The sequence below is a fragment of the Corythoichthys intestinalis genome, chromosome 19 (assembly GCF_030265065.1).
Source record: "Corythoichthys intestinalis isolate RoL2023-P3 chromosome 19, ASM3026506v1, whole genome shotgun sequence".
In the NCBI taxonomy this organism is placed as follows: domain Eukaryota; kingdom Metazoa; phylum Chordata; class Actinopteri; order Syngnathiformes; family Syngnathidae; genus Corythoichthys; species Corythoichthys intestinalis.
The window spans coordinates 36995243-37018345 of record NC_080413.1 but is presented as its reverse complement, the minus strand read 5'-3'; the positions used below and the strand labels follow the sequence as shown (position 1 = coordinate 37018345).

At 44.9% G+C, this 23103-nt stretch overlaps 1 protein-coding gene and 55 non-coding genes across 59 annotated transcripts in view; all 56 read left to right on the top strand.

Annotated features, from left to right (window-relative positions):
• The window catches only part of LOC130907954 (tyrosine-protein kinase Fyn), a 258147-nt gene that overhangs the window by 180900 nt on the left and 54144 nt on the right, over nucleotides 1–23103 (top strand). The gene's annotated exons all lie outside the window — the stretch shown is intronic.
• Nucleotides 55–127, top strand: trnav-cac (transfer RNA valine (anticodon CAC)). Its single transcript has one exon. It is a non-coding gene; the product is annotated as a tRNA-Val (tRNA).
• On the top strand, nucleotides 724–796 carry trnav-cac (transfer RNA valine (anticodon CAC)). The gene has a single exon. It is a non-coding gene; the product is annotated as a tRNA-Val (tRNA).
• Nucleotides 1393–1465, top strand: trnav-cac (transfer RNA valine (anticodon CAC)). The gene has a single exon. It is a non-coding gene; the product is annotated as a tRNA-Val (tRNA).
• On the top strand, nucleotides 1962–2034 carry trnav-cac (transfer RNA valine (anticodon CAC)). The gene has a single exon. It is a non-coding gene; the product is annotated as a tRNA-Val (tRNA).
• On the top strand, nucleotides 2129–2201 carry trnav-aac (transfer RNA valine (anticodon AAC)). Its single transcript has one exon. It is a non-coding gene; the product is annotated as a tRNA-Val (tRNA).
• On the top strand, nucleotides 5063–5135 carry trnav-aac (transfer RNA valine (anticodon AAC)). The gene has a single exon. It is a non-coding gene; the product is annotated as a tRNA-Val (tRNA).
• trnav-aac (transfer RNA valine (anticodon AAC)) lies at nucleotides 5689–5761 on the top strand. Its single transcript has one exon. It is a non-coding gene; the product is annotated as a tRNA-Val (tRNA).
• Nucleotides 6148–6221, top strand: trnav-cac (transfer RNA valine (anticodon CAC)). The gene has a single exon. It is a non-coding gene; the product is annotated as a tRNA-Val (tRNA).
• On the top strand, nucleotides 6775–6847 carry trnav-aac (transfer RNA valine (anticodon AAC)). The gene has a single exon. It is a non-coding gene; the product is annotated as a tRNA-Val (tRNA).
• trnav-aac (transfer RNA valine (anticodon AAC)) lies at nucleotides 6942–7014 on the top strand. The gene has a single exon. It is a non-coding gene; the product is annotated as a tRNA-Val (tRNA).
• Nucleotides 7444–7516, top strand: trnav-cac (transfer RNA valine (anticodon CAC)). The gene has a single exon. It is a non-coding gene; the product is annotated as a tRNA-Val (tRNA).
• Nucleotides 7611–7683, top strand: trnav-uac (transfer RNA valine (anticodon UAC)). Its single transcript has one exon. It is a non-coding gene; the product is annotated as a tRNA-Val (tRNA).
• Nucleotides 7945–8018, top strand: trnav-cac (transfer RNA valine (anticodon CAC)). The gene has a single exon. It is a non-coding gene; the product is annotated as a tRNA-Val (tRNA).
• trnav-uac (transfer RNA valine (anticodon UAC)) lies at nucleotides 8572–8644 on the top strand. The gene has a single exon. It is a non-coding gene; the product is annotated as a tRNA-Val (tRNA).
• On the top strand, nucleotides 9069–9141 carry trnav-aac (transfer RNA valine (anticodon AAC)). The gene has a single exon. It is a non-coding gene; the product is annotated as a tRNA-Val (tRNA).
• Nucleotides 9236–9308, top strand: trnav-aac (transfer RNA valine (anticodon AAC)). The gene has a single exon. It is a non-coding gene; the product is annotated as a tRNA-Val (tRNA).
• trnav-aac (transfer RNA valine (anticodon AAC)) lies at nucleotides 9403–9475 on the top strand. The gene has a single exon. It is a non-coding gene; the product is annotated as a tRNA-Val (tRNA).
• trnav-cac (transfer RNA valine (anticodon CAC)) lies at nucleotides 9737–9810 on the top strand. The gene has a single exon. It is a non-coding gene; the product is annotated as a tRNA-Val (tRNA).
• Nucleotides 9905–9977, top strand: trnav-uac (transfer RNA valine (anticodon UAC)). Its single transcript has one exon. It is a non-coding gene; the product is annotated as a tRNA-Val (tRNA).
• On the top strand, nucleotides 10530–10603 carry trnav-cac (transfer RNA valine (anticodon CAC)). The gene has a single exon. It is a non-coding gene; the product is annotated as a tRNA-Val (tRNA).
• Nucleotides 10990–11062, top strand: trnav-uac (transfer RNA valine (anticodon UAC)). Its single transcript has one exon. It is a non-coding gene; the product is annotated as a tRNA-Val (tRNA).
• Nucleotides 11325–11396, top strand: trnav-cac (transfer RNA valine (anticodon CAC)). Its single transcript has one exon. It is a non-coding gene; the product is annotated as a tRNA-Val (tRNA).
• On the top strand, nucleotides 11489–11563 carry trnav-aac (transfer RNA valine (anticodon AAC)). Its single transcript has one exon. It is a non-coding gene; the product is annotated as a tRNA-Val (tRNA).
• On the top strand, nucleotides 11658–11730 carry trnav-aac (transfer RNA valine (anticodon AAC)). Its single transcript has one exon. It is a non-coding gene; the product is annotated as a tRNA-Val (tRNA).
• Nucleotides 11825–11897, top strand: trnav-aac (transfer RNA valine (anticodon AAC)). Its single transcript has one exon. It is a non-coding gene; the product is annotated as a tRNA-Val (tRNA).
• trnav-aac (transfer RNA valine (anticodon AAC)) lies at nucleotides 12159–12231 on the top strand. The gene has a single exon. It is a non-coding gene; the product is annotated as a tRNA-Val (tRNA).
• On the top strand, nucleotides 12326–12398 carry trnav-aac (transfer RNA valine (anticodon AAC)). The gene has a single exon. It is a non-coding gene; the product is annotated as a tRNA-Val (tRNA).
• On the top strand, nucleotides 12495–12567 carry trnav-aac (transfer RNA valine (anticodon AAC)). Its single transcript has one exon. It is a non-coding gene; the product is annotated as a tRNA-Val (tRNA).
• trnav-uac (transfer RNA valine (anticodon UAC)) lies at nucleotides 12828–12900 on the top strand. Its single transcript has one exon. It is a non-coding gene; the product is annotated as a tRNA-Val (tRNA).
• trnav-gac (transfer RNA valine (anticodon GAC)) lies at nucleotides 13163–13236 on the top strand. Its single transcript has one exon. It is a non-coding gene; the product is annotated as a tRNA-Val (tRNA).
• trnav-cac (transfer RNA valine (anticodon CAC)) lies at nucleotides 13499–13571 on the top strand. Its single transcript has one exon. It is a non-coding gene; the product is annotated as a tRNA-Val (tRNA).
• trnav-cac (transfer RNA valine (anticodon CAC)) lies at nucleotides 13834–13906 on the top strand. Its single transcript has one exon. It is a non-coding gene; the product is annotated as a tRNA-Val (tRNA).
• trnav-cac (transfer RNA valine (anticodon CAC)) lies at nucleotides 14170–14242 on the top strand. The gene has a single exon. It is a non-coding gene; the product is annotated as a tRNA-Val (tRNA).
• On the top strand, nucleotides 14505–14577 carry trnav-uac (transfer RNA valine (anticodon UAC)). The gene has a single exon. It is a non-coding gene; the product is annotated as a tRNA-Val (tRNA).
• On the top strand, nucleotides 14672–14744 carry trnav-aac (transfer RNA valine (anticodon AAC)). Its single transcript has one exon. It is a non-coding gene; the product is annotated as a tRNA-Val (tRNA).
• trnav-cac (transfer RNA valine (anticodon CAC)) lies at nucleotides 15297–15370 on the top strand. Its single transcript has one exon. It is a non-coding gene; the product is annotated as a tRNA-Val (tRNA).
• trnav-uac (transfer RNA valine (anticodon UAC)) lies at nucleotides 15757–15829 on the top strand. Its single transcript has one exon. It is a non-coding gene; the product is annotated as a tRNA-Val (tRNA).
• trnav-cac (transfer RNA valine (anticodon CAC)) lies at nucleotides 16092–16163 on the top strand. The gene has a single exon. It is a non-coding gene; the product is annotated as a tRNA-Val (tRNA).
• trnav-aac (transfer RNA valine (anticodon AAC)) lies at nucleotides 16258–16330 on the top strand. The gene has a single exon. It is a non-coding gene; the product is annotated as a tRNA-Val (tRNA).
• trnav-uac (transfer RNA valine (anticodon UAC)) lies at nucleotides 16590–16662 on the top strand. Its single transcript has one exon. It is a non-coding gene; the product is annotated as a tRNA-Val (tRNA).
• On the top strand, nucleotides 17049–17121 carry trnav-uac (transfer RNA valine (anticodon UAC)). Its single transcript has one exon. It is a non-coding gene; the product is annotated as a tRNA-Val (tRNA).
• On the top strand, nucleotides 17384–17457 carry trnav-gac (transfer RNA valine (anticodon GAC)). Its single transcript has one exon. It is a non-coding gene; the product is annotated as a tRNA-Val (tRNA).
• trnav-uac (transfer RNA valine (anticodon UAC)) lies at nucleotides 17720–17792 on the top strand. Its single transcript has one exon. It is a non-coding gene; the product is annotated as a tRNA-Val (tRNA).
• On the top strand, nucleotides 18389–18461 carry trnav-cac (transfer RNA valine (anticodon CAC)). Its single transcript has one exon. It is a non-coding gene; the product is annotated as a tRNA-Val (tRNA).
• Nucleotides 18724–18796, top strand: trnav-cac (transfer RNA valine (anticodon CAC)). Its single transcript has one exon. It is a non-coding gene; the product is annotated as a tRNA-Val (tRNA).
• trnav-cac (transfer RNA valine (anticodon CAC)) lies at nucleotides 19060–19132 on the top strand. The gene has a single exon. It is a non-coding gene; the product is annotated as a tRNA-Val (tRNA).
• On the top strand, nucleotides 19395–19467 carry trnav-cac (transfer RNA valine (anticodon CAC)). Its single transcript has one exon. It is a non-coding gene; the product is annotated as a tRNA-Val (tRNA).
• On the top strand, nucleotides 19731–19803 carry trnav-cac (transfer RNA valine (anticodon CAC)). Its single transcript has one exon. It is a non-coding gene; the product is annotated as a tRNA-Val (tRNA).
• trnav-aac (transfer RNA valine (anticodon AAC)) lies at nucleotides 19898–19970 on the top strand. Its single transcript has one exon. It is a non-coding gene; the product is annotated as a tRNA-Val (tRNA).
• On the top strand, nucleotides 20349–20421 carry trnav-aac (transfer RNA valine (anticodon AAC)). Its single transcript has one exon. It is a non-coding gene; the product is annotated as a tRNA-Val (tRNA).
• Nucleotides 20683–20756, top strand: trnav-cac (transfer RNA valine (anticodon CAC)). Its single transcript has one exon. It is a non-coding gene; the product is annotated as a tRNA-Val (tRNA).
• Nucleotides 21019–21091, top strand: trnav-uac (transfer RNA valine (anticodon UAC)). The gene has a single exon. It is a non-coding gene; the product is annotated as a tRNA-Val (tRNA).
• Nucleotides 21811–21883, top strand: trnav-uac (transfer RNA valine (anticodon UAC)). Its single transcript has one exon. It is a non-coding gene; the product is annotated as a tRNA-Val (tRNA).
• Nucleotides 22146–22219, top strand: trnav-gac (transfer RNA valine (anticodon GAC)). Its single transcript has one exon. It is a non-coding gene; the product is annotated as a tRNA-Val (tRNA).
• On the top strand, nucleotides 22482–22554 carry trnav-cac (transfer RNA valine (anticodon CAC)). Its single transcript has one exon. It is a non-coding gene; the product is annotated as a tRNA-Val (tRNA).

Here is a 23103-nt window from a genome sequence, read left to right as displayed (position 1 = left end):
TTCAACTGGTGAAGCTTGTGGTTGGGCGTGCTGTCCAAAGAATGTAAAGAGGTTGTTTCCATAGTGTAGCGGTTATCACGTTTGCCTCACACGCAAAAGATCCCCAGTTCGAAACTGGGTGGAAACAAGGATCGCTGTATTACCAGTTCGAAATGTATAAGTTTCACTTCAGCCAGGCAAGCGTATAATCGGACCTGCTACCCAAGGTTTTTGTTGTGTCTGTTTCCATAGTGTAGCGGTTATCACGTGTGCTTAACACGCAAACGGTCCCCATTTCGAAACTGGGTGGAAACAAGGATTGGTCTTTTACGAATTCGAAATGTACAAGTTTCACTTCAGCCAGGCAAGCGTATAGTCAGACCTGCTACCCAAGGAACCTCTTGTGTATGATTCCATTGTGTAGTGGTTATCACGTTTGCTTAACACGCAAAAGGTCCCCGGTTCGAAACTGGGTGGAAACAAGGGTCGCTGTATTACGAATTCGAAATGTACAAGTTTCACTTCATTCAGGCAAGCGTATGGTTGGACCTCCTACCCAAGGGATTTTGTGTGTCTGTTTTCATAGTGTAGTGGTTATCTCGTTTGCCTAACACGCAAAAGGTGCCCATTTAGAAACTGGGTGGAGTTATGGATACCTATACTTTTGTAAAAGGCATGAATCTATTGCAATTCAACTGGTGAAGCTTGTGGTTGGGCGTGCTGTCCAACAGATGTGAGAAGGATGTTTCCATAGTGTAGCGGTTATCACGTTTGCCTCACGCGCAAAAGGTCCCCAGTTCGAAACTGGGTGGAAACAAGGATTGGTCTTTTACGAATTCGAAATGTACAAGTTTCACTTCAGCCAGGCAAGCGTATAACCGGACCTGCTACCCAAGGTTTTTGTTGTGTCTGTTTCCATAGTGTAGCGGTTATCACGTGTGCTTAACACGCAAACGGTCCCCATTTCGAAACTGGGTGGAAACAAGGATTGGTCTTTTACGAATTCGAAATGTACAAGTTTCACTTCAGCCAGGCAAGCGTATAGTCAGACCTGCTACCCAAGGAACCTCTTGTGTATGATTCCATAGTGTAGTGGTTATCACGTTTGATTATCACGCAAAAGGTCCCCGGTTCGAAACTGGGTGGAAACAAGGGTCGCTGTATTACAAATTCGAAATGTACAAGTTTCACTTCATTCAGGCAAGCATATGGTTGGACCTCCTACCCGAGGGGTTTTGTGTGTTTGTTTTCATAGTGTAGTGGTTATCTCGTTTGCCTAACACGCAAAAGGTGCCCATTTAGAAACTGGATGGAGTTATGGATACCTATACTTTTGTAAAAGGCATGAATCTGTTGCAATTCAACTGGTGAAGCTTGTGGTTGGGCGTGCTGTCCAACAGATGTGAGAAGGATGTTTCCATAGTGTAGCGGTTATCACGTTTGCCTCACACGCAAAAGGTCCCCAGTTCGAAACTGGGTGGAAACAAGGATTGGTCTTTCACGAATTCGAAATGTACAAGTTTCACTTCAGCCAGGCAAGCGTATAGTCGGACCTGCTACCCAAGGAACCTGTTGTGTGTCTGTTTTCATAGTGCAATGATTCTCTCGTTTGCCAACCACGCAAAAGGTCCCCGCTTGAAACTGGGTGGAGTTATGGATACCTATTCTTTGTAAAAGGCAGGAATCTGTTGCAATTCAACTGGTGAAGCTTGTGGTTGGGCGTGCTGACCAAAGAATGCGAAGAGGTTATTTCCATAGTGTAGCAGTTATCACGTTTGCCTCACACGCAAAAGGTCAAGGGATTTTGTGTGTCTGTTTTCATAGTGTAGTGGTTCTCTCGTTTGCCTAACACGCAAAAGGTGCCCATTTCGAAACTGTGTGGAGTTCAGGATACCAATACTTTTGTAAAAGGCATGAATCTGTTGCAATTCAACTGGTGAAGCTGGTGGTCGGGCGTGCTGTCCAATAGATGCGAAAAGGGTGTTTCCATAGTGTAGCGGTTATCACTTTTGCCTCACACGCAAAAGGTCCCCAGTTCGAAACTGGGTGGAAACAAGGATTGGTCTTTTACGAATTCGAAATGTACAAGTTTCACTTCAGCCAGGCAAGCGTATTGTTGGATCTGCTACCCAAGGAACCTGTTGTGTGTGTTTTCATAGTGTAGTGGTTATCTCGTTTGCTTAACACGCAAAAGTTCCCCAGTTCGAAACTGGGTGGAAACAAGGATCGCTGTATTACGAATTCGAAATGTACAAGTTTCACTTCAGCCAGGCAAGCGTATAGTCGGACCTGCTACCCAAGGAACCTGTTGTGTGTGTTTCCATAGTGTAGTGGTAATCACGTTTGCTTAACACTCAAAAGTTCCCCTGTTCGAAACTGGGTGGAAACAAGGATCGCTGTATTAGGAATTCGAAATGTACAAGTTTCCCTTCAGCCAGGCAAGCGTGTGGTTGGACCTGCTACCCAAGGGATTTTGTGTGTCTGTTTTCATAGTGTAGTGGTTACCTGGTGCTGTCCAATAGATCTGAAGAGATTGAAATGTACAAGTTTCACTTCCGCCAGGCAAGCGCATGGTCGGACCTGCTACCCAAGATACTGTATAGACCAGGGGTGGGCAAACCGGTCCTCGAGGGCCGCAGTGGGTCCTGGTCTTTGTTCCAACTGATTCAGCACACACAGTATAACCAATGAGGTTTCAGTGGAAACAAGGAGCACCTGACTGCAATCAACTGATTGCACTTGTAAGAAACCAGATTGGTGAAAGACTGTCCTCATGATGGGTATGAACAAAAACCCGCACCCACTGCGGCCCTTTGTGGAATTAATTGCCCACCCCTGGTATAGACCCTACCCACCGACGTCACAAAATCACGTGCTCGCTGTATGGTTCCGCCTACTTGTCCGTCATTTTGTGTCTGTATTATCAATGGTCTCAATTGATCGAGCAATTTATAATGCATTTCATGGAAGACCCGGTGCTTTCGGATGCCGTAAACTCACTTGATGCGTTGCATAAAAGGCGTTATGTGGAAAAGCTTCAGTTTATTCATTCGCCAGATCCATATTTGATGCCTAAATCGATGTTTTTCGACCCGCTGTCTCCGCCGTATTTGCCTGACATCTGCTAGCTACCCTGATATTTACAACTATCTTGTCCACACAAAATCAGCCTATTCTCACGAAAGTTTGAAAAACTTTAAGAGCTTGGAGGCTTATAAATTCTTCGTTGCTGGTTGGGTGAAACAGGTCCTCGTCCACGAAAATTCGGCAGGAATCTATCTTGTGCTTGGAAAGGTGAGTTACGAAATTTTCAATTCAAAATCTTTTGTTATTGCTAACATCCACTGTCAAGTGTAATGTATTTCATGCCGTTTGTCAATGGAGTTAGGGCTTTTAATGTTTATATGGTTTAGCGATAGCACTCTCACTACATACATACGTGTATGTTGTCGGCGATTAGCCTAGCAATGATCTTAATTGTGGTTGTCAGCCCAAAATCCTCTAAATATATATTAAATGCATCTTACCAGATATAAAATGACTACTACATAATCTGTGGTAATTGTTTGGAGCCCAGTTTTCTGGTCCAATTGTACCAGCCCATCTCGCTCTCTTCTCTCCGGGTCTCTCGGAATCCGGTAGAACTTCAAGTCTCTCCGTCTTCTCCGTCTATCTTCTCTGTTATTGCAACCGACCGCCACACACGCCTTCACCATTTTGATTATTAATGTTAACGAGCAGAAAAACACATCGTAAATAGGAGGAATGTACGTAGCCGTAACAGGGAAACATGATGTGTTGACGGACAATTGGGCGGGACCAGTCAGGAGGAAGGAGTTGTGACGTCACGTGGGTAGGGTCTATATGCAGCTTCTGTTTTCATAGTGTAGCGGTTATCACGTTTGCTTAACACGCAAAAGGTCCCCATTTCGAAATTGGGTGGAAGCAAAGATCGGTCTTTTACAAATTCGAAATGTACAAGTTTCACTTCAGCCAGGCAAGCGTATGGTCGGACCTGCTACCCAAGGTCTTTTGTGTGTCTGTTTTCATAGTGCAGTGGTTCTTTCGTTTGCCTAACACGCAAAAGTTCCCCATTTTGAAACTGGGTGGAGTTATGGATACCTATTCTTTTGTAATAGGCATGAATCTGTTGCAATTCAACAGGTGAAGCTTGTGGTTGGGCGTGCTGTCCATTAGATGTGAAGAGGTTGTTTCCATAGTGTAGCGGTTATCACGTTTGCTTTACACGCAAAACATCCCCAGTTCGAAACTGGGTGAAAGCAAAGATTGGTCTTTTACGAATTCGAAATGTACAAGTTTCCCTTCAGCCAGGCAAGCGCATGGTCGGACCTGCTGCCCAAGGGATTTTGTGTGTCTGTTTTCATAGTGTAGTGGTTATTTGGTGCTGTCCAATAGATGTGAAGAGGTTGAAATGTACAAATTTCACTTCAACCAGGCAAGCGTATAATCGGACCTGCTACCCAAGGTTTTTGCTTTGTCTGTTTCCATAGTGTAGCAGTTATTATTCAAGGATTGGTCTTTCACGAATTCGAAATGTACAAGTTTCACTTCAGCCAGGCAAGCGTATAGTCGGACCTGCTACCCAAGGGTGTTTTTTGTGTCTGTTTTCATAGTGTGGTGGTTATCTGGTGCTGTCCAATAGATGTGAAGAGGTTGAAATGTACAAGTTTCACTTCAGCCAGGCAAGCGTATAATCGGACCTGCTACCCAAGGTTTTTGTTGTGTCTGTTTCCATAGTGTAGCAGTTATCACGTTTGCCTAACACGCAATAGGTCCCCATTTTGAAACTGGGTGGATTTATGGATACCTATTCTTTTGTAATAGGCATGAGTCTGTTGCAATTCAACTGGTGAAGCTTGTGGTTGGGCGTGCTGTCCAATAGATCTGAGTAGGTTGTTTCCATAGTGTAGCGGTTATCACGTTTGCCTCACACGCAAAAAGTCCCCAGTTCGAAAGTGGGTGGAAACAAGGATTGGTCTTTTACGAATTCGAAATGTACAAGTTTCACTTCAGCCAGGCAAGCGTATAGTCGGACCTGCTACCCAAGGGACCTGTTGTGTGTGTTTCCATAGTGTAGTGGTTATCACGTTTGCTTAACACGCAAAAAGTCCCCAGTTCGAAACTGGGTGGAAACAAGGATCGCTGTATTACGAATTGGAAATGTACAAGTTTCACTTCTGCCAGGCAAGCGTATGGTTGGACCTGCTACCCAAGGGATTTTGTGTGTCTGTTTTCATAGTGTAGTGGTTATCTGGTGCTGTCCAATAGATGTGAAGAGGTTGAAATGTACAAGTTTCACTTCAGCCAGGCAAGCGTATAATCGGACCTGCTACCCAAGGTTTTTGTTGTGTCTGTTTCCATAGTGTAGCAGTTATCACGTTTGCCTAACACGCAAAAGGTCCCCATTTTGAAACTGGGTGGATTTATGGATACCTATTCTTTTGTAATAAGCATGAGTCTGTTGCAATTCAACTGGTGAAGCTTGTGGTTGGGCGTGCTGTCCAATAGATCTGAGTAGGTTGTTTCCATAGTGTAGCGGTTATCACGTTTGCCTCACACGCAAAAAGTCCCCAGTTCGAAAGTGGGTGGAAACAAGGATTGGTCTTTTACGAATTCGAAATGTACAAGTTTCACTTCAGCCAGGCAAGCGTATAGTCGGACCTGCTACCCAAGGGACCTGTTGTGTGTGTTTCCATAGTGTAGTGGTTATCACGTTTGCTTAACACGCAAAAAGTCCCCAGTTCGAAACTGGGTGGAAACAAGGATCGCTGTATTACGAATTGGAAATGTACAAGTTTCACTTCTGTCAGGCAAGCGTATGGTTGGACCTGCTACCCAAGGGATTTTGTGTGTCTGTTTTCATAGTGTAGTGGTTATCTGGTGCTGTCCAATAGATGTGAAGAGGTTGAAATGTACAAGTTTCACTTCAGCCAGGCAAGCGTATAATCGGACCTGCTACCCAAGGTTTTTATTTTGTCTGTTTCCATAGTGTAGCAGTTATCACGTTTGCCTAACACGCAAAAGGTCCCCATTTTGAAACTGGGTGGATTTATGGATACCTATTCTTTTGTAATAGGCATGAATCTGTTGCAATTCAACTGGTGAAGCTTGTGGTTGGGCGTGCTGTCCAATAGATCTGGGTAGGTTGTTTCCATAGTGTAGCGGTTATCACGTTTGCCTCACACGCAAAAGGTCCCCCAGTTCGAAACTGGGTGGAAACAAGGATTGGTCTTTTACGAATTCGAAATGTACAAGTTTCACTTCAGCCAGGCAAGCGTATGGTTGGACCTGCTACCCAAGGGATTTTGTGTGTCTGTTTTCATAGTGTAGTGGTTATCTTGTTTGTCTAACACGCAAAAGGTGCCCATTTCGAAACTGGGTGGAGTTATGGATACCTGTTCTTTTGTAATAGGCATGAATCTGTTACAATTCAACTGGTGAAGCTTGTGGTTGGGCGTGCCGTCCATTAGATGTGAAGAGCTTGTTTCCATAGTATAGCGGTTATCACCTTTGCCTTACATGCAAAAGGTCCCCAGTTTGAAAGTGGGTGGAAACAAGGATCGCTGTATTACGAATTCGAAATGTACAAGTTTCACTTCAGCCAGGCAAGCGTATGGTTGGACCTGCTACCCAAGGGATTTTGTGTGTCTGTTTTCATAGTGTAGTGGTTATCTGGTGCTGTCCAATAGATGTGAAGAGGTTGAAATTTACAAGTTTCACTTCAGCCAGGCAAGCGTATAATCGGACCTGCTACCCAAGGTTTTTGTTGTGTCTGTTTCCATAGTGTAGCGGTTATCACGTTTGCTTAACACGCAAAAGGTCCCCAGTTCGAAACTGGGTGGAAACAAGGATTGGTCTTTTACGAATTCGAAATGTACAAGTTTCACTTCAGCCAGGCAAGCGTCTAGTCGGACCTGCTACCCAAGGAACCTGCTGTGTGTGTTTCCATAGTGTAGTGGTTAACACGTTTGCTTAACACGCAAAAGGTCCCCAGTTGGAAACTGGGTGGAAACAAGGGTCACTGTATTACGAATTCGAAATGTACAAGTTTCACTTCACCCAGGCAAGCGTATGGTTGGACCTGCTACCCAAGGGATTTTGTGTGTCTGTTTTCATATTGTAGTGGTTCTCTCGTTTGCCTTACATGCAAAAGGTCCCCAGTTCGAAAGTGGGTGGAAACAAGGATCGCTGTATTACGAATTCGAAATGTACAAGTTTCCCTTCAGCCAGGCAAGCGTGTGGTTGGACCTGCTACCCAAGGGATTTTGTCTGTCTGTTTTCATCGTGTAGTGGTTATCTCGTTTGCCTAACACACAAAAGGTCCCTATTTCGAAACTGGGTGGAGTTATGGATACCTATTCTTTTGTAAAAGGCATGAATCTGTTGCAATTCAACTGGTGAAGCTTGTGGTTGGGCGTGCTGTCCAACAGATGTGAAAAGGGTGTTTCCATAGTGTAGCGGTTATCACGTTTGCCTCACATGCAAAAGGTCCCCAGTTCGAAACTGGGTGGGAACAAGGCTTGGTCTTTTACGAATTCGAAATGTACAAGTTTCACTTCAGCCAGGCAAGCGTATAGTCGGACCTGCTACCCAAGGAACCTGTTGTGTGTGTTTCCATAGTGTAGCGGTTATCACGTTTGCCTTACACGCAAAAGGTCCTCAGTTTGAAACTGGGTGGAAGCAAAGATCTGTCTCTTACGAATTCGAAATGTACAAGTTTCCCTTCAGCCAGGCAAGCGCATGGTCGGACCTGCTACCCATGGGCTTTTGTGTGTCTGTTTTCATAGTGCAATGGTTCTCTCATTTGCCTAACACGCAAAAGGTGCCCATTTCGAAACTGGGTGGAGTTATGGATACCTATTCTTTGTAAAAGGCAGAAATCTGTTTCAATTACACTGGTGAAGCTTGTGATTGGGCGTGCTGTCCAATTGACCTGAGTAGGTTGTTTCCATAGTGTAGCGGTTATCACGTTTGCCTCACACGCAGAAGGTCCCCCAGTTCGAAACTGGGTGGAAACAAGGATTGGTCTTTTACGAATTTGAAATGTACAAGTTTCACTTCAGCCAGGCAAGCGTATGGTTGGACCTGCTACCCAAGGGATTTTGTGTGTCTGTTTTCATAGTGTAGTGGTTATCTGGTGCTGTCCAATAGATGTGAAGAGCTTGAAATGTACAAGTTTCACTTCAGCCAGGCAAGCGTATAATCGGACCTGCTACCCAAAGTTTTTGTTGTGTCTGTTTCCATAGTGTAACGGTTATAAAGTTTGCTTAACACGCAAAAGGTCCCCAGTTCGAAACTGGGTGGAAACAAGGATTGGTCCTTTACGAATTCGAAATGTACAAGTTTCACTTCAGCCAGGCAAGCGTCTAGTCGGACCTGCTACCCAAGGGATTTTGTGTGTCTGTTTTCATAGTGTAGTGGTTCTCTCGTTTGCCTAACACGCAACAGGTGCCCATTTCGAAACTGGGTTGAGTTAATGATACCTATTCTTTTGTAATAGGCATGAATCTGTTGCAATTCAACTGGTGAAGCTTGTGGTTGGGCGTGCTGTCCATTAGATGTGAAGAGGTTGTTTCCATAGTGTAGCGGTTATCACGTTCGCCTTACACGCAAAAGGTCCCCAGTTCGAAACTGGGTGGAAGCAAAGATCTGTCTTTTACGAATTCGAAATGTACAAGTTTCACTTCAGCCAGGCAAGCGCATGGTCGGACCTGCTACCCAAGGGCTTTTGTCTGTCTGTTTTCATAGTGCAGTGGTTATCTCGTTTGCCTAACACACAAAAGGTCCCCATTTCGAAACTGGGTGGAGTTATGGATACCTATTCTTTTGTAAAAGGCATGAATCTGTTGCAATTCAACTGGTGAAGCTTGTGGTTGGCCGTGCTGTCCAATAGATGTGAAAATGGTGTTTCCATAGTGTAGCGGTTATCACGTTTGCCTCACATGAAAAGGTCCCCAGTTCGAAACTGGGTGGAAATAAGGATTGGTCTTTTACGAATTCGAAATGTACAAGTTTCACTTCAGCCAGCCAAGCGTATAGTCCTGCTACCCAAGGAACCTGTTGTGTGTGTTTCCATAGTGTAGTGGTTATCACGTTTGCTTAACACGCAAAAGGTCCCCAGTTCGAAACTGGGTGGAAACATGGATCGCTGTATTACGAATTCGAAATATACAAGTTTCACTTCAGCCAGCCAAGCGTATAGTCGGACCTGCTACCCAAGGAACCTGTTGTGTGTGTTTCCATAGTGTAGTGGTTATCACGTTTGCTTAACACGCAAAAGGTCCCCAGTTCGAAACTGGGTGGAAACATGGATCGCTGTATTACGAATTCGAAATGTACAAGTTTCACTTCAGCCAGCCAAGCGTATAGTCGGACCTGCTACCCAAGGAACCTGTTGTGTGTGTTTCCATAGTGTAGTGGTTATCACGTTTGCTTAACACGCAAAAGGTCCCCAGTTCGAAACTGGGTGGAAACAAGGATCGCTGTATTACGAATTCGAAATATACAAGTTTCCCTTCAGCCAGGCAAGCGCATGGTCGGACCTGCTACCCAAGGGCTTTTGTGTGTCTGTTTTCATAGTGCAATGGTTCTCTCGTTTGCCTAACACGCAAAAGGTCCCCGCTTGAAACTGGGTGGAGTTATGGATACCTATTCTTTTGTAAAAGGCATGAATCTGTTGCAATTCAACTGGTGAAGCTTGTGGTTGGGCGTGCTGTCCAATACATCTGAGTAGGTTGTTTCCATAGTGTAGCGGTTATCACGTTTGCCTCACACGCAAAAGGTCCCCCAGTTCGAAACTGGGTGGAAACAAGGATTGGTCTTTTACGAATTTGAAATGTACAAGTTTCACTTCAGCCAGGCAAGCGTATAGTCGGACCTGCTACCCAAGGAACCTTCTGTGTGTGTTTCCATAGTGTAGTGGTTATCTCGTTTGCCTTACATGCAAAAGGTCCCCAGTTCGAAACTGGGTGAAAACATGGATCGCTGTATTACGAATTCGAAATGTACAAGTTTCACTTCAGCCAGCCAAGCGTATAGTCGGACCTGCTACCCAAGGAACCTGTTGTGTGTGTTTCCATAGTGTAGTGGTTATCACGTTTGCTTAACACGCAAAATGTCTCCAGTTCGAAACTGCGTGGAAACAAGGATCGCTGTATTACGAATTCAAAATGTACAAGTTTCACTTCAGCCAGGCAAGCGTATGGTTGGACCTGCTACCCAAGGGATTTTGTCTGTCTGTTTTCATAGTGTAGAGGGTATCTGGTGCTGTCCAATAGATGTGAAGAGGTTGAAATGTACAAGTTTCACTTCAGCCAGGCAAGCGTATAATCGGACCTGCAACCAAGGTTTTTGTTGTGTCTGTTTCCATAGTGTAGCAGTTATCACGTTTGCCTAACACGCAAAAGGTCCCCATTTTGAAACTGGGTGGATTTATGGATACCTATTCTTTTGTAATAGGCATGAATCTGTTGCAATTCAACTGGTGAAGCTTGTGGTTGGGCATGCTGTCCAATAGATCTGAGTAGGTTGTTTCCATAGTGTAGCGGTTATCACGTTTGCCTCACACGCAAAAGGTCCCCCAGTTCGAAACTGGGTGGAATCAAGGATTGGTCTTTTACGAATTCGAAATGTACAAGTTTCACTTCAGCCAGGCAAGCGTGTAGTTGGACCTGCTACCCAAGGGATTTTGTGTGTCTGTTTTCATAGTGTAGTGGTTATCTGGTGCTGTCCAATAGATGTGAAGAGCTTGAAATGTACAAGTTTCACTTCAGCCAGGCAAGCGTATAATCGGACCTGCTACCCAAGGTTTTTGTTGTGTCTGTTTCCATAGTGTAGCGGTTCTCTCGTTTGCCTAACACGCAAAAGGTGCCCATTTCAAAACTGGGTGGATTTAAGGATACCTATTCTTTTGTAACAGGCATGAATCTGTTGCAATTCAACCGGTGAGGCTTGTGGTCGGGCGTGCTGTCCATTAGATGTGAAGAGGTTGTTTCCATAGTGTAGCGGTTATCACGTTTGCCTTACACGCAAAAGGTCCCCAGTTCGAAACTGGTTGGAAGCAAAGATCTGTCTTTTACGAATTCGAAATGTACAAGTTTCACTTCAGCCAGGCAAGCGCATGGTCGGACCTGCTACCCAAGGGCTTCTGTCTGTCTGTTTTCATGGTGCAGTGGTTATCTCGTTTGCCTAACACACAAAAGGTCCCCATTTCGAAACTGGGTGGAGTTATGGATACCTATTCTTTTGTAAAAAGCATGAATCTGTTGCAATTCAACTGGTGAAGCTTGTGGTTGGGCGTGCTGTCCAATAGATGTGAAAAGGGTGTTTCCATAGTGTAGCGGTTATCACGTTTGCCTCACATGAAAAAGTCCCCAGTTCGAAACTGGGTGGAAACAAGGATTGGTCTTTTACGAATTTGAAATGTAAAAGTTTCACTTCAGCCAGGCAAGCGTATAGTCGGACCTGCTACCCAAGGAACATATTCTGTGTTTTTCCATAGTGTAGTGGTTATCACGTTTGCTTAACACGCAAAAGGTCCCCAGTTCGAAACTGGGTGGAAACAAGGATCTCTGTATTACGAATTCGAAATGTACAAGTTTCACTTCAGCCAGGCAAGCGTATAGTCGGACCTGCTACCCAAGGAACCTTCTGTGTGTGTTTCCATAGTGTAGTGGTTATCACGTTTGCTTAACACGCAAAAGGTCCCCAGTTCGAAACTGGGTGCAAACAAGGATCGCTGTATTACGAATTCGAAATGTACAAGTTTCACTTCAGCCAGGCAAGCGTATAGTCGGACCTGCTACCCAAGGAACCTTCTGTGTGTGTTTCCATAGTGTAGTGGTTATCACGTTTGCTTAACACGCAAAAGGTCCCCAGTTCGAAACTGGGTGCAAACAAGGATCGCTGTATTACGAATTCGAAATGTACAAATTTCACTTCAGGCAGGCAAGCGTATAGTCGGACCTGCTACCCAAGGAACCTGTTGTGTGTGTTTCTATAGTGTCGCAGTTATCACGTTTGCCTTACACGCAAAAGGTCCCCAGTTCGAAATGGGGTGGAAACAAGGATTGGTCTTTTACGAATTCGAAATGTACAAGTTTCACTTCAGCCATGCAAGCGTATAGTCGGACCTGCTACCCAAGGAACCTGCTGTGTGTGTTTCCATAGTGTAGTGGTTATCACGTTTGCTTAACACGCAAAAGGTCCCCAGTTCGAAACTGGGTGGAAACAAAGATCTGTCTTTTACGAATTCGAAATGTACAAGTTTCACTTCAGCCAGGCAAGCGTATAGTCGGACCTGCTACCCAAGGAACCTGTTGTGTGTGTTTCCATAGTGTAGTGGTTATCACGTTTGTTTAACACGCAAAAGGTCCCCAGTTCGAAACTGGGTGGAAACAAGGATCGCTGTATTACGAATTCGAACTGTACAAGTTTCACTTCAGCCAGGCAAGCGTATAGTCGGACCTGCTACCCAAGGAACCTGTTGTGTGTGTGTTTCCATAGTGTAGCGGTTATCACGTTTGCCTAACACGCAAAAGGTCCCCAGTTCGAAACTGGGTGGAAGCAAAGATTTGTCTTTTACGAATTCGAAATGTACAAGTTTCCCTTCAGCCAGGCAAGCGCATGGTCGGACCTGCTACCCAAGGGCTTTTGTGTGTCTGTTTTCATAGTGCAATGGTTCTCTCGTTTGCCTAACACGCAAAAGGTCCCCGCTTGAAACTGGGTGGAGTTATGGATACCTATTCTTTGTAAAAGGCAGGAATCTGTTGCAATTCAACTGGTGAAGCTTGTGGTTGGGCGTGCCGTCCATTAGATATGAAGAGGTTGTTTCCATAGTGTAGCGGTTATCACGTTTGCCTTACATGCAAAAGGTCCCCAGTTCGAAAGTGGGTGGAAACAAGGATCCCTGTATTACGAATTCGAAATGTACAAGTTTCCCTTCAGCCAGGCAAGCGTGTAGTTGGACCTGCTACCCAAGGGATTTTGTCTGTCTGTTTTCATAGTGCAGTGGTTATCTCGTTTGCCTAACACACAAAAGGTCCCCATTTCGAAACTGGGTGGAGTTATGGATACCTATTCTTTTGTAATAGGCATGAATCTGTTGCAATTCAACTGGTGAAGCTTGTGGTTGGGCGTGCTGTCCAATAGGTCTGAGTAGGTTGTTTCCATAGTGTAGCGGTTATCACGTTCGCCTGACACGCAAAAGGTCCCCCAGTTCGAAACTGGGTGGAAACAAGGATTGGTCTTTTACGAATTCGAAATGTACAAGTTTCACTTCAGCCAGGCAAGCGTATGGTTGGACCTGCTACCCAAGGGATTTTGTGTCTCTGTTTTCATAGTGTAGTGGTTATCTCGTTTGCCTAACACACAAAAGGTCCCCGTTTCGAAACTGGGTGGAGGTATGGATACCTATTCTTTTGTAAAAGGCATGAATCTGTTGCAATTCAACTGGTGAAGCTTGTGGTTGGGCGTGCTGTCCAATAGATGTGAAAAGGGTGTTTCCATCGTGTAGCGGTTATCACGTTTGCCTCACACGCAAAAGGTCCCCAGTTCGAAACTGGGTGGAAACAAGTATTGGTCTTTTACGAATTCGAAATGTATAAGTTTCACTTCAGCCAGGCAAGCGCATGGTCGGACCTGCTACCCAATGGCTTTTTTCCGTCTGTTTTCATAGTGCAGTGGTCATCTCGTTTGCCTAACACACAAAAGGTCCCCATTTCGAAACTGGGTGGAGTTATGGATACCTATTCTTTTGTAAAAGGCATGAATCTGTTGCAATTCAACTGGTGAAGCTTGTGGTTGGGCGTGCTGTCCAATATATGTGAAAAGGGTGTTTCCATAGTGTAGCGGTTATCACGTTTGCCTCACATGCAAAAGGTCCCCAGTTCGAAACTGGGTGGAAACAAGGATTGGTCTTTTACGAATTCGAAATGTACAAGTTTCACTTCAGCCAGGCAAGCGGATGGTTGGAACTGCTACCCAAGGGATTTTTTTGTCTCTGTTTTCATAGTGTAGTGGTTATCTCGTTTGCCTAACACACAAAAGCTCCCCGTTTCGAAACTGGGTGGAGGGATGGATACCTACTCTTTTGTAAAAGGCATGAATCTGTTGCAATTCAACTGGTGAAGCTTGTGGTTGGGCGTGCTGTCCAATAGATGTGAGAAGGGTGTTTCCATAGTGTAGCGGTTATCACGTTTGCCTCACATGCAAAAGGTCCCCAGTTCGAAACTGGGTGGAAACAAGGATTGGTCTTTTACGAATTCGAAATGTACAAGTTTCACTTCAGCCAGCCAAGCGTCTAGTCGGATCTGCTACCCAAGGGATTTTGTGTGTCTGTTTTCATAGTGTAGTGGTTCTCTCGTTTGCCTAACACGCAAAAGGTGCCCATTTCGAAACTGGGTTGAGTTAAGGATACTTATTCTTTTGTAATTGGCATGAATCTGTTGCAATTCAACTGGTGAAGCTTGTGGTCGGGCGTGCTGTCCATTAGATGTGAAGAGGTTGTTTCCATAGTGTAGCGGTTATCACGTTTGCCTTACACGCAAAAGGTCCCCAGTTCGAAACTGGGTGGAAGCAAAGATCTGTCTTTTACGAATTCGAAATGTACAAGTTTCACTTCAGCCAGGCAAGCGTATAGTCGGACCTGCTACCCAAGGAACATATTCTGTGTGTTTCCATAGTTTAGTGGTTATCACGTTTGCTTAACACGCAAAAGGTCCCCAGTTCGAAACTGGGTGGAAACAAGGATTGGTCTTTTACGAATTCGAAATGTACAAGTTTCACTTCAGCCAGGCAAGCGTATAGTCGGACCTGCTACCCTAGGAACCTGTTGTGTGTGATTCCATAGTGTAGTTGTTATCGCGTTTGCTTAACACACAAAAGGTCTCCAGTTCGAAACTGCGTGGAAGCAAGGATCGCTGTATTACGAATTCAAAATGTACAAGTTTCACTTCAGCCAGGCAAGCGTATGGTTGGACCTACTACCCAAGGGATTTTGTGTGTCTGTTTTCATAGTGTAGAGGGTATCTGGTGCTGTCCAATAGATGTGAAGAGGTTGAAATGTACAAGTTTCACTTAAGCCAGGCAAGCGTATTATCGGACCTGCAACCAAGGTTTTTGTTTTGTCTGTTTCCATAGTGTAGCAGTTATCACGTTTGCCTAACACGCAAAAGGTCCCCATTTTGAAACTGGGTGGATTTATGGATACCTATTCTTTTGTAATAGGCATGAATCTGTTGCAGTTCAACTGGTGAAGCTTGTGGTTGGGCGTGCTGTCCAATAGATCTGAGTAGGTTGTTTCCATAGTGTAGCGGTTATCATGTTTGCCTCACACGCAAAAGGTCCCCCAGTTCGAAACTGGGTGGAAACAAGGATTGGTCTTTTACGAATTCGAAATGTACAAGTTTCACTTCAGCCAGGCAAGCGTGTAGTTGGACCTGCTACCCAAGGGATTTTGTGTGTCTGTTTTCATAGTGTAGTGGTTATCTGGTGCTGTCCAATAGATGTGAAGAGCTTGAAATGTACAAGTTTCACTTCAGCCAGGCAAGCGTATAATCGGACCTGCTACCCAAGGTTTTTGTTGTGTCTGTTTCCATAGTGTAGCGGTTCTCTCGTTTGCCTAACACGCAAAAGGTGCCCATTTCAAAACTGGGTGGATTTAAGGATACCTATTCTTTTGTAATAGGCATGAATCTGTTGCAATTCAACTGGTGAGGCTTGTGGTCGGGCGTGCTGTCCATTAGATGTGAAGAGGTTGTTTCCATAGTGTAGCGGTTATCACGTTTGCCTTACACGCAAAAGGTCCCCAGTTCGAAACTGGTTGGAAGCAAAGATCTGTCTTTTACGAATTCGAAATGTACAAGTTTCACTTCAGCCAGGCAAGCGCATGGTCAGACCTGCTACCCAAGGGCTTTTGTCTGTCTGTTTTCATGGTGCAGTGGTTATCTCGTTTGCCTAACACACAAAAGGTCCCCATTTCGAAACTGGGTGGAGTTATGGATACCTATTCTTTTGTAAAAGGCATGAATCTGTTGCAATTCAACTGGTGAAGCTTGTGGTTGGGCGTGCTGTCCAATAGAGGTGAAAAGGGTGTTTCCATAGTGTAGCGGTTATCACGTTTGCCTCACATGAAAAAGTCCCCAGTTCGAAACTGGGTGGAAACAAGGATTGGTCTTTTACGAATTCGAAATGTACAAGTTTCACTTCAGCCAGGCAAGCGTATAGTCGGACCTGCTACCCAAGGAACATATTCTGTGTGTTTTCATAGTGTAGTGGTTATCACGTTTGCTTAACACGCAAAAGGTCCCCAGTTCGAAACTGGGTGGAAGCAAAGATCTGTCTTTTACGAATTCGAAATGTACAAGTTTCCCTTCAGCCAGGCAAGCGCATGGTCGGACCTGCTACCCAAGGGCTTTTTGTGTCTGTTTTCATAGTGCAATGGTTCTCTCGTTTGCCTAACACGCAAAAGGTCCCCGCTTGAAAGTGGGTGGAGTTATGGATACCTATTCTTTGTAAAAGGCAGGAATCTGTTGCAATTCAACTGGTGAAGCTTGTGGTTGGGCGTGCCGTCCATTAAATGTGAAGAGGTTGTTTCCATAGTGTAGCGGTTATCACGTTTGCCTTACATGCAAAAGGTCCCCAGTTCGAAAGTGGGTGGAAACAAGGATCGCTGTATTACGAGTTCGAAATGTACAAGTTTCCCTTCAGCCAGGCAAGCGTGTAGTTGGACCTGCTACCCAAGGGATTTTGTGTGTCTGTTTTCATAGTGTAGTGGTTATCTGGTGCTGTCCAATAGATGTGAAGAGCTTGAAATGTACAAGTTTCACTTCAGCCAGGCAAGCGTATAATCGGACCTGCTACCCAAGGTTTTTGTTGTGTCTGTTTCCATAGTGTAGCGGTTCTCTCGTTTGCCTAACACGCAAAAGGTGCCCATTTCAAAACTGGGTGGATTTAAGGATACCTATTCTTTTGTAATAGGCATGAGTCTGTTGCAATTCAACTGGTGAAGCTTGTGGTCGGGCGTGCTGTCCATTAGATGTGAAGAGGTTGTTTCCATAGTGTAGCGGTTATCACGTTTGCCTTACACGCAAAAGGTCCCCAGTTCGAAACTGGGTGGAAGCAAAGATCTGTCTTTTACGAATTTGAAATGTACAAGTTTCACTTCAGCCAGGCAAGCGCATGGTCGGACCTGCTACCCAAGGGCTTTTGTCTGTCTGTTTTCATAGTGCAGTGGTTATCTCGTTTGCCTAACACACAAAAGGTCCCAATTTCGAAACTGGGTGGAGTTATGGATACCTATTCTTTTGTAATAGGCATGAATCTGTTGCAATTCAACTGGTGAAGCTTGTGGTTGGGCGTGCTGTCCAATAGGTCTGAGTAGGTTGTTTCCATAGTGTAGCGGTTATCACGTTCGCCTGACACGCAAAAGGTCCCCCAGTTCGAAACTGGGTGGAAACAAGGATTGGTCTTTTACGAATTCGAAATGTACAAGTTTCACTTCAGCCAGGCAAGCGCATGGTCGGACCTGCTACCCAAGGGATTTTGTGTGTCTGTTTTCATAGTGTAGTGGTTATCACATTTGCCTAACACGCAAAAGGTGCCCATTTCGAAACTGGGTTGAGTTAAAGATACCTATTCTTTTGTAATTGGCATGAATATGTTGCAATTCAACTGGTGAAGCTTGTGGTCGGGCGTGCTGTCCATTAGATGTGAAGAGGTTGTTTCCATAGTGTAGCGGTTATCACGTTTGCCTTACACGCAAAAGGTCCCCAGTTCAAAACTGGGTGGAAGCAAAGATCTGTCTTTTACGAATTCGAAATGTACACGTTTCACTTCAGCCAGGCAAGCGCATGGTCGGACCTGCTACCCAAGGGCTTTTGTCTGTCTGTTTTCATAGTGCAGTGGTTATCTCGTTTGCCTAACACACAAAAGGTCCCCATTTCGAAACTGGGTGGAGTTATGGATACCTATTCTTTTGTAAAAGGCATGAATCTGTTGCAATTCAACTGGTGACGCTTGTGGTTAGGCGTGCTGTCCAATAGATGTGAAAAGGGTGTTTCCATAGTGTAGCGGTTATCACGTTTGCCTCACATGAAAAGGTCCCCTGTTCGAAACTGGGTGGAAACAAGGATTGGTCTTTTACGAATTCGAAATGTACAAGTTTCACTTCAGCCAGGCAAGCGTATGGTTGGACCTGCTACCCAAGGGATTTTGTGTCTCTGTTTTCATAGTGTAGTGGTTATCTCGTTTGCCTAACACACAAAAGGTCCCTGTTTCGAAACTGGGTGGAGGTATGGATACCTACTCTTTTGTAAAAGGCATGAATCTGTTGCAATTCAACTGGTGAAGCTTGTGGTTGTGCGTGCTGTCCAATATATGTGAAAAGGGTGTTTCCATAGTGTAGCGGTTATCACGTTTGCCTCACACGCAAAAGGTCCCCAGTTCGAAACTGGGTGGAAACAAGTATTGGTCTTTTACGAATTCGAAATGTCCAAGTTTCACTTCAGCCAGGCAAGCGCATGGTCGGACCTGCTACCCAAGGGCTTTTGTCCGTCTGTTTTCATAGTGCAGTGGTTATCTCGTTTGCCTCACACACAAAAGGTCCCCATTTCGAAACTGGGTGGAGTTATGGATACCTATTCTTTTGTAAAAGGCATGAATCTGTTGCAATTCAACTGGTGAAGCTTGTGGTTGGGCGTGCTGTCCAATATATGTGAAACGGGTGTTTCCATAGTGTAGCGGTTATCATGTTTGCCTCACATGCAAAAGGTCTCCAGTTCGAAACTGGGTGGAAACAAGGATTGGTCTTTTACGAATTCGAAATGTACAAGTTTCACTTCAGCCAGGCAAGCGGATGGTTGGAACTGCTACCCAAGGGATTTTTTTGTCTCTGTTTTCATAGTGTAGTTGTTATCTCGTTTGCCTAACACACAAAAGGTCCCCATTTCGAAACTGGGTGGAGGTATGGATACCTACTCTTTTGTAAAAGGCATGAATCTGTTGCAATTCAACTGGTGAAGATTGTGGTTGGGCGTGCTGTCCAATAGATGTGAAAAGGGTGTTTCCATAGTGTAGCGGTTATCATGTTTGCCTCACACGCAAAAGGTCCCCAGTTCGAAACTGGGTGGAAACAAGTATTGGTCTTTTACGAATTCGAAATGTCCAAGTTTCACTTCAGCCAGGCAAGCGCATGGTCGGACCTGCTACCCAAGGGCTTTTGTCCGTCTGTTTTCATAGTGCAGTGGTTATCTCGTTTGCCTCACACACAAAAAGTCCCCATTTCGAAACTGGGTGGAGTTATGGATACCTATTCTTTTGTAAAAGGCATGAATCTGTTGCAATTCAACTGGTGAAGCTTGTGGTTGGGCGTGTTGTCCAATATATGTGAAACAGGTGTTTCCATAGTGTAGCGGTTATCACGTTTGCCTCACATGCAAAAGGTCCCCAGTTCGAAACTGGGTGGAAACAAGGATTGGTCTTTTACGAATTCGAAATGTACAAGTTTCACTTCAGCCAGGCAAGCGGATGGTTGGAACTGCTACCCAAGGGATTTTTTTGACTCTGTTTTCATAGTGTAGTGGTTATCTCGTTTGCCTAACACACAAAAGGTCCCCATTTCGAAACTGGGTGGAGGTATGGATACCTATTCTTTTGTAAAAGGCATGAATCTGTTGCAATTCAACTGGTGAAGCTTGTGGTTGGGCGTGCTGTCCAATAGATGTGAGAAGGGTGTTTCCATAGTGTAGCGGTTATCACGTTTGCCTCACATGCAAAAGGTCCCCAGTTCGAAACTGGGTGGAAACAAGGATTGGTCTTTTACGAATTCGAAATGTACAAGTTTCACTGCAGCCAGGCAAGCGTATAGTCGGACCTGCTACCCAAGGAACCTGTTGTGTGTGTTTCCATAGTGTAGTGGTTATCACGTTTGCTTAACACTCAAAAGGTCCCCAGTTCGAAACTGCGTGGAAACAAGGATCGCTGTATTACGAATTCGAAATGTACAAGTTTCACTTCAGCCAGCCAAGCGTATAGTCGGACCTGCTACCCAAGGAACCTGTTGTGTGTGTTTCCATAGTGTAGTGGTTATCACGTTGGCTTAACACTCAAAAGGTCCCCAGTTTGAAACTGCGTGGAAACAAGGATCGCTGTATTACGAATTCGAAATGTACAAGTTTTACTTCAGCCAGGCTAGTGTAGTGGTTATCACGTTTGCTTGACACTCAAAAGGTCCCCAGTTTGAAACTGCGTGGAAACAAGGATCGCTGTATTACGAATTCGAAAAGTACAAGTTTCACTTCAGCCAGCCAAGCGTATAGTCGGACCTGCTACCCAAGGAACCTGTTGTATGTGTTTCCATAGTGTAGTGGTTATCACGTTTGCTTAACACGCAAAAGGTCCCCAGTTCGAAACTGGGTGGAAACAAGGATCGCTGTATTACGAATTCGAAATATACAAGTTTCCCTTCAGCCAGGCAAGTGCATGGTCGGACCTGCTACCCAAGGGCTTTTGTGTGTCTGTTTTCATAGTGCAATGGTTGTCTCGTTTGCCTAACACGCAAAAGGTCCCCGCTTGAAACTGGGTAGAGTTATGGATACCTATTCTTTTGTAAAAGGCATGAATCTGTTGCAATTCAACTGGTGAAGCTTGTGGTTGGGCGTGCTGTCCAATAGATCTGAGTAGGTTGTTTCCATAGTGTAGCGGTTATCACGTTTGCCTCACACGCAAAAGGTCCCCCAGTTCGAAACTGGGTGGAAACAAGGATTGGTCTTTTACGAATTCGAAATGTACAAGTTTCACTTCAGCCAGGCAAGCGTCTAGTCGGATCTGCTACCCAAGGGATTTTGTGTGTCTGTTTTCATAGTGTAGTGGTTCTCTCGTTTGCCTAACACACAAAAGGTCCCTGTTTCGAAACTGGGTGGAGGTATGGATACCTACTCTTTTGTAATTGGCATGAATCTGTTGCAATTCAACTGGTGAAGCTTGTGGTCGGGCGTGCTGTCCATTAGATGTGAAGAGGTTGTTTCCATAGTGTAGCGGTTATCACGTTTGCCTTACACGCAATAGGTCCCCAGTTCGAAACTGGGTGGAAGCAAAGATCTGTCTTTTACGAATTCGAAATGTACAAGTTTCACTTCAGCCAGGCAAGCGTATGGTTGGACCTGCTACCCAAAGGATTTTGTGTGTCTGTTTTCATAGTGTAGAGGTTATCTGGTGCTGTCCAATAGATGTGAAGAGGTTGAAATGTACAAGTTTCACCTCAGCCAGGCAAGCGTATAATCGGACCTGCAACCAAGGTTTTTGTTGTGTCTGTTTCCATAGTGTAGCAGTTATCACGTTTGCCTAACACGCAAAAGGTCCCCATTTTGAAACTGGGTGGATTTATGGATACCTATTCTTTTGTAATAGGCATGAATCTGTTGCAATTCAACTGGTGAAGCTTGTGGTTGGGCGTGCTGTCCAATAGATCTGAGTAGGTTGTTTACATAGTGTAGCGGTTATCACGTTTGCCTCACACGCAAAAGGTCCCCCAGTTCGAAACTGGGTGGAAACAAGGATTGGTCTTTTACGAATTCGAAATGTACAAGTTTCACTTCAGCCAGGCAAGCGTGTAGTTGGACCTGCTACCCAAGGGATTTTGTGTGTCTGTTTTCATAGTGCAATGGTTCTCTCGTTTGCCTAACACGCAAAAGGTCCCCGCTTGAAACTGGGTGGAGTTATGGATACCTATTCTTTGTAAAAGGCAGGAATCTGTTGCAATTCAACTGGTGAAGCTTGTGGTTGGGCGTGCCGTCCATTAGATATGAAGAGGTTGTTTCCATAGTGTAGCGGTTATCACGTTTGCCTTACATGCAAAAGGTCCCCAGTTCGAAAGTGGGTGGAAACAAAGATCCCTGTATTACGAATTCGAAATGTACAAGTTTCCCTTCAGCCAGGCAAGCGTGTAGTTGGACCTGCTACCCAAGGGATTTTGTCTGTCTGTTTTCATAGTGCAGTGGTTATCTCGTTTGCCTAACACACAAAAGGTCCCCATTTCGAAACTGGGTGGAGTTATGGATACCTATTCTTTTGTAATAGGCATGAATCTGTTGCAATTCAACTGGTGAAGCTTGTGGTTGGGCGTGCTGTCCAATAGGTCTGAGTAGGTTGTTTCCATAGTGTAGCGGTTATCACGTTCGCCTGACACGCAAAAGGTCCCCCAGTTCGAAACTGGGTGGAAACAAGGATTGGTCTTTTACGAATTCGAAATGTACAAGTTTCACTTCAGCCAGGCAAGCGTATGGTTGGACCTGCTACCCAAGGGATTTTGTGTCTCTGTTTTCATAGTGTAGTGGTTATCTCGTTTGCCTAACACACAAAAGGTCCCTGTTTCGAAACTGGGTGGAGGTATGGATACCTACTCTTTTGTAAAAGGGATGAATCTGTTGCAATTCAACTGGTGAAGCTTGTGGTTGTGCGTGCTGTCCAATATATGTGAAAAGGGTGTTTCCATAGTGTAGCGGTTATCACGTTTGCCTCACACGCAAGAGGTCCCCAGTTCGAAACTGGGTGGAAACAAGTATTGGTCTTTTACGAATTCGAAATGTCCAAGTTTCACTTCAGCCAGGCAAGCGCATGGTCGGACCTGCTACCCAAGGGCTTTTGTCCGTCTGTTTTCATAGTGCAGTGGTTATCTCGTTTGCCTCACACACAAAAGGTCCCCATTTCGAAACTGGGTGGAGTTATGGATACCTATTCTTTTGTAAAAGGCATGAATCTGTTGCAATTCAACTGGTGAAGCTTGTGGTTGGGCGTGCAGCCAAGCGTATAGTCGGACCTGCTACCCAAGGAACCTGTTGTGTGTGTTTCCATAGTGTAGTGGTTATCACGTTGGCTTAACACTCAAAAGGTCCCCAGTTTGAAACTGCGTGGAAACAAGGATCGCTGTATTACGAATTCGAAATATACAAGTTTCCCTTCAGCCAGGCAAGTGCATGGTCGGACCTGCTACCCAAGGGCTTTTGTGTGTCTGTTTTCATATTGCAATGGTTGTCTCGTTTGCCTAACACGCAAAAGGTCCCCGCTTGAAACTGGGTAGAGTTATGGATACCTATTCTTTTGTAAAAG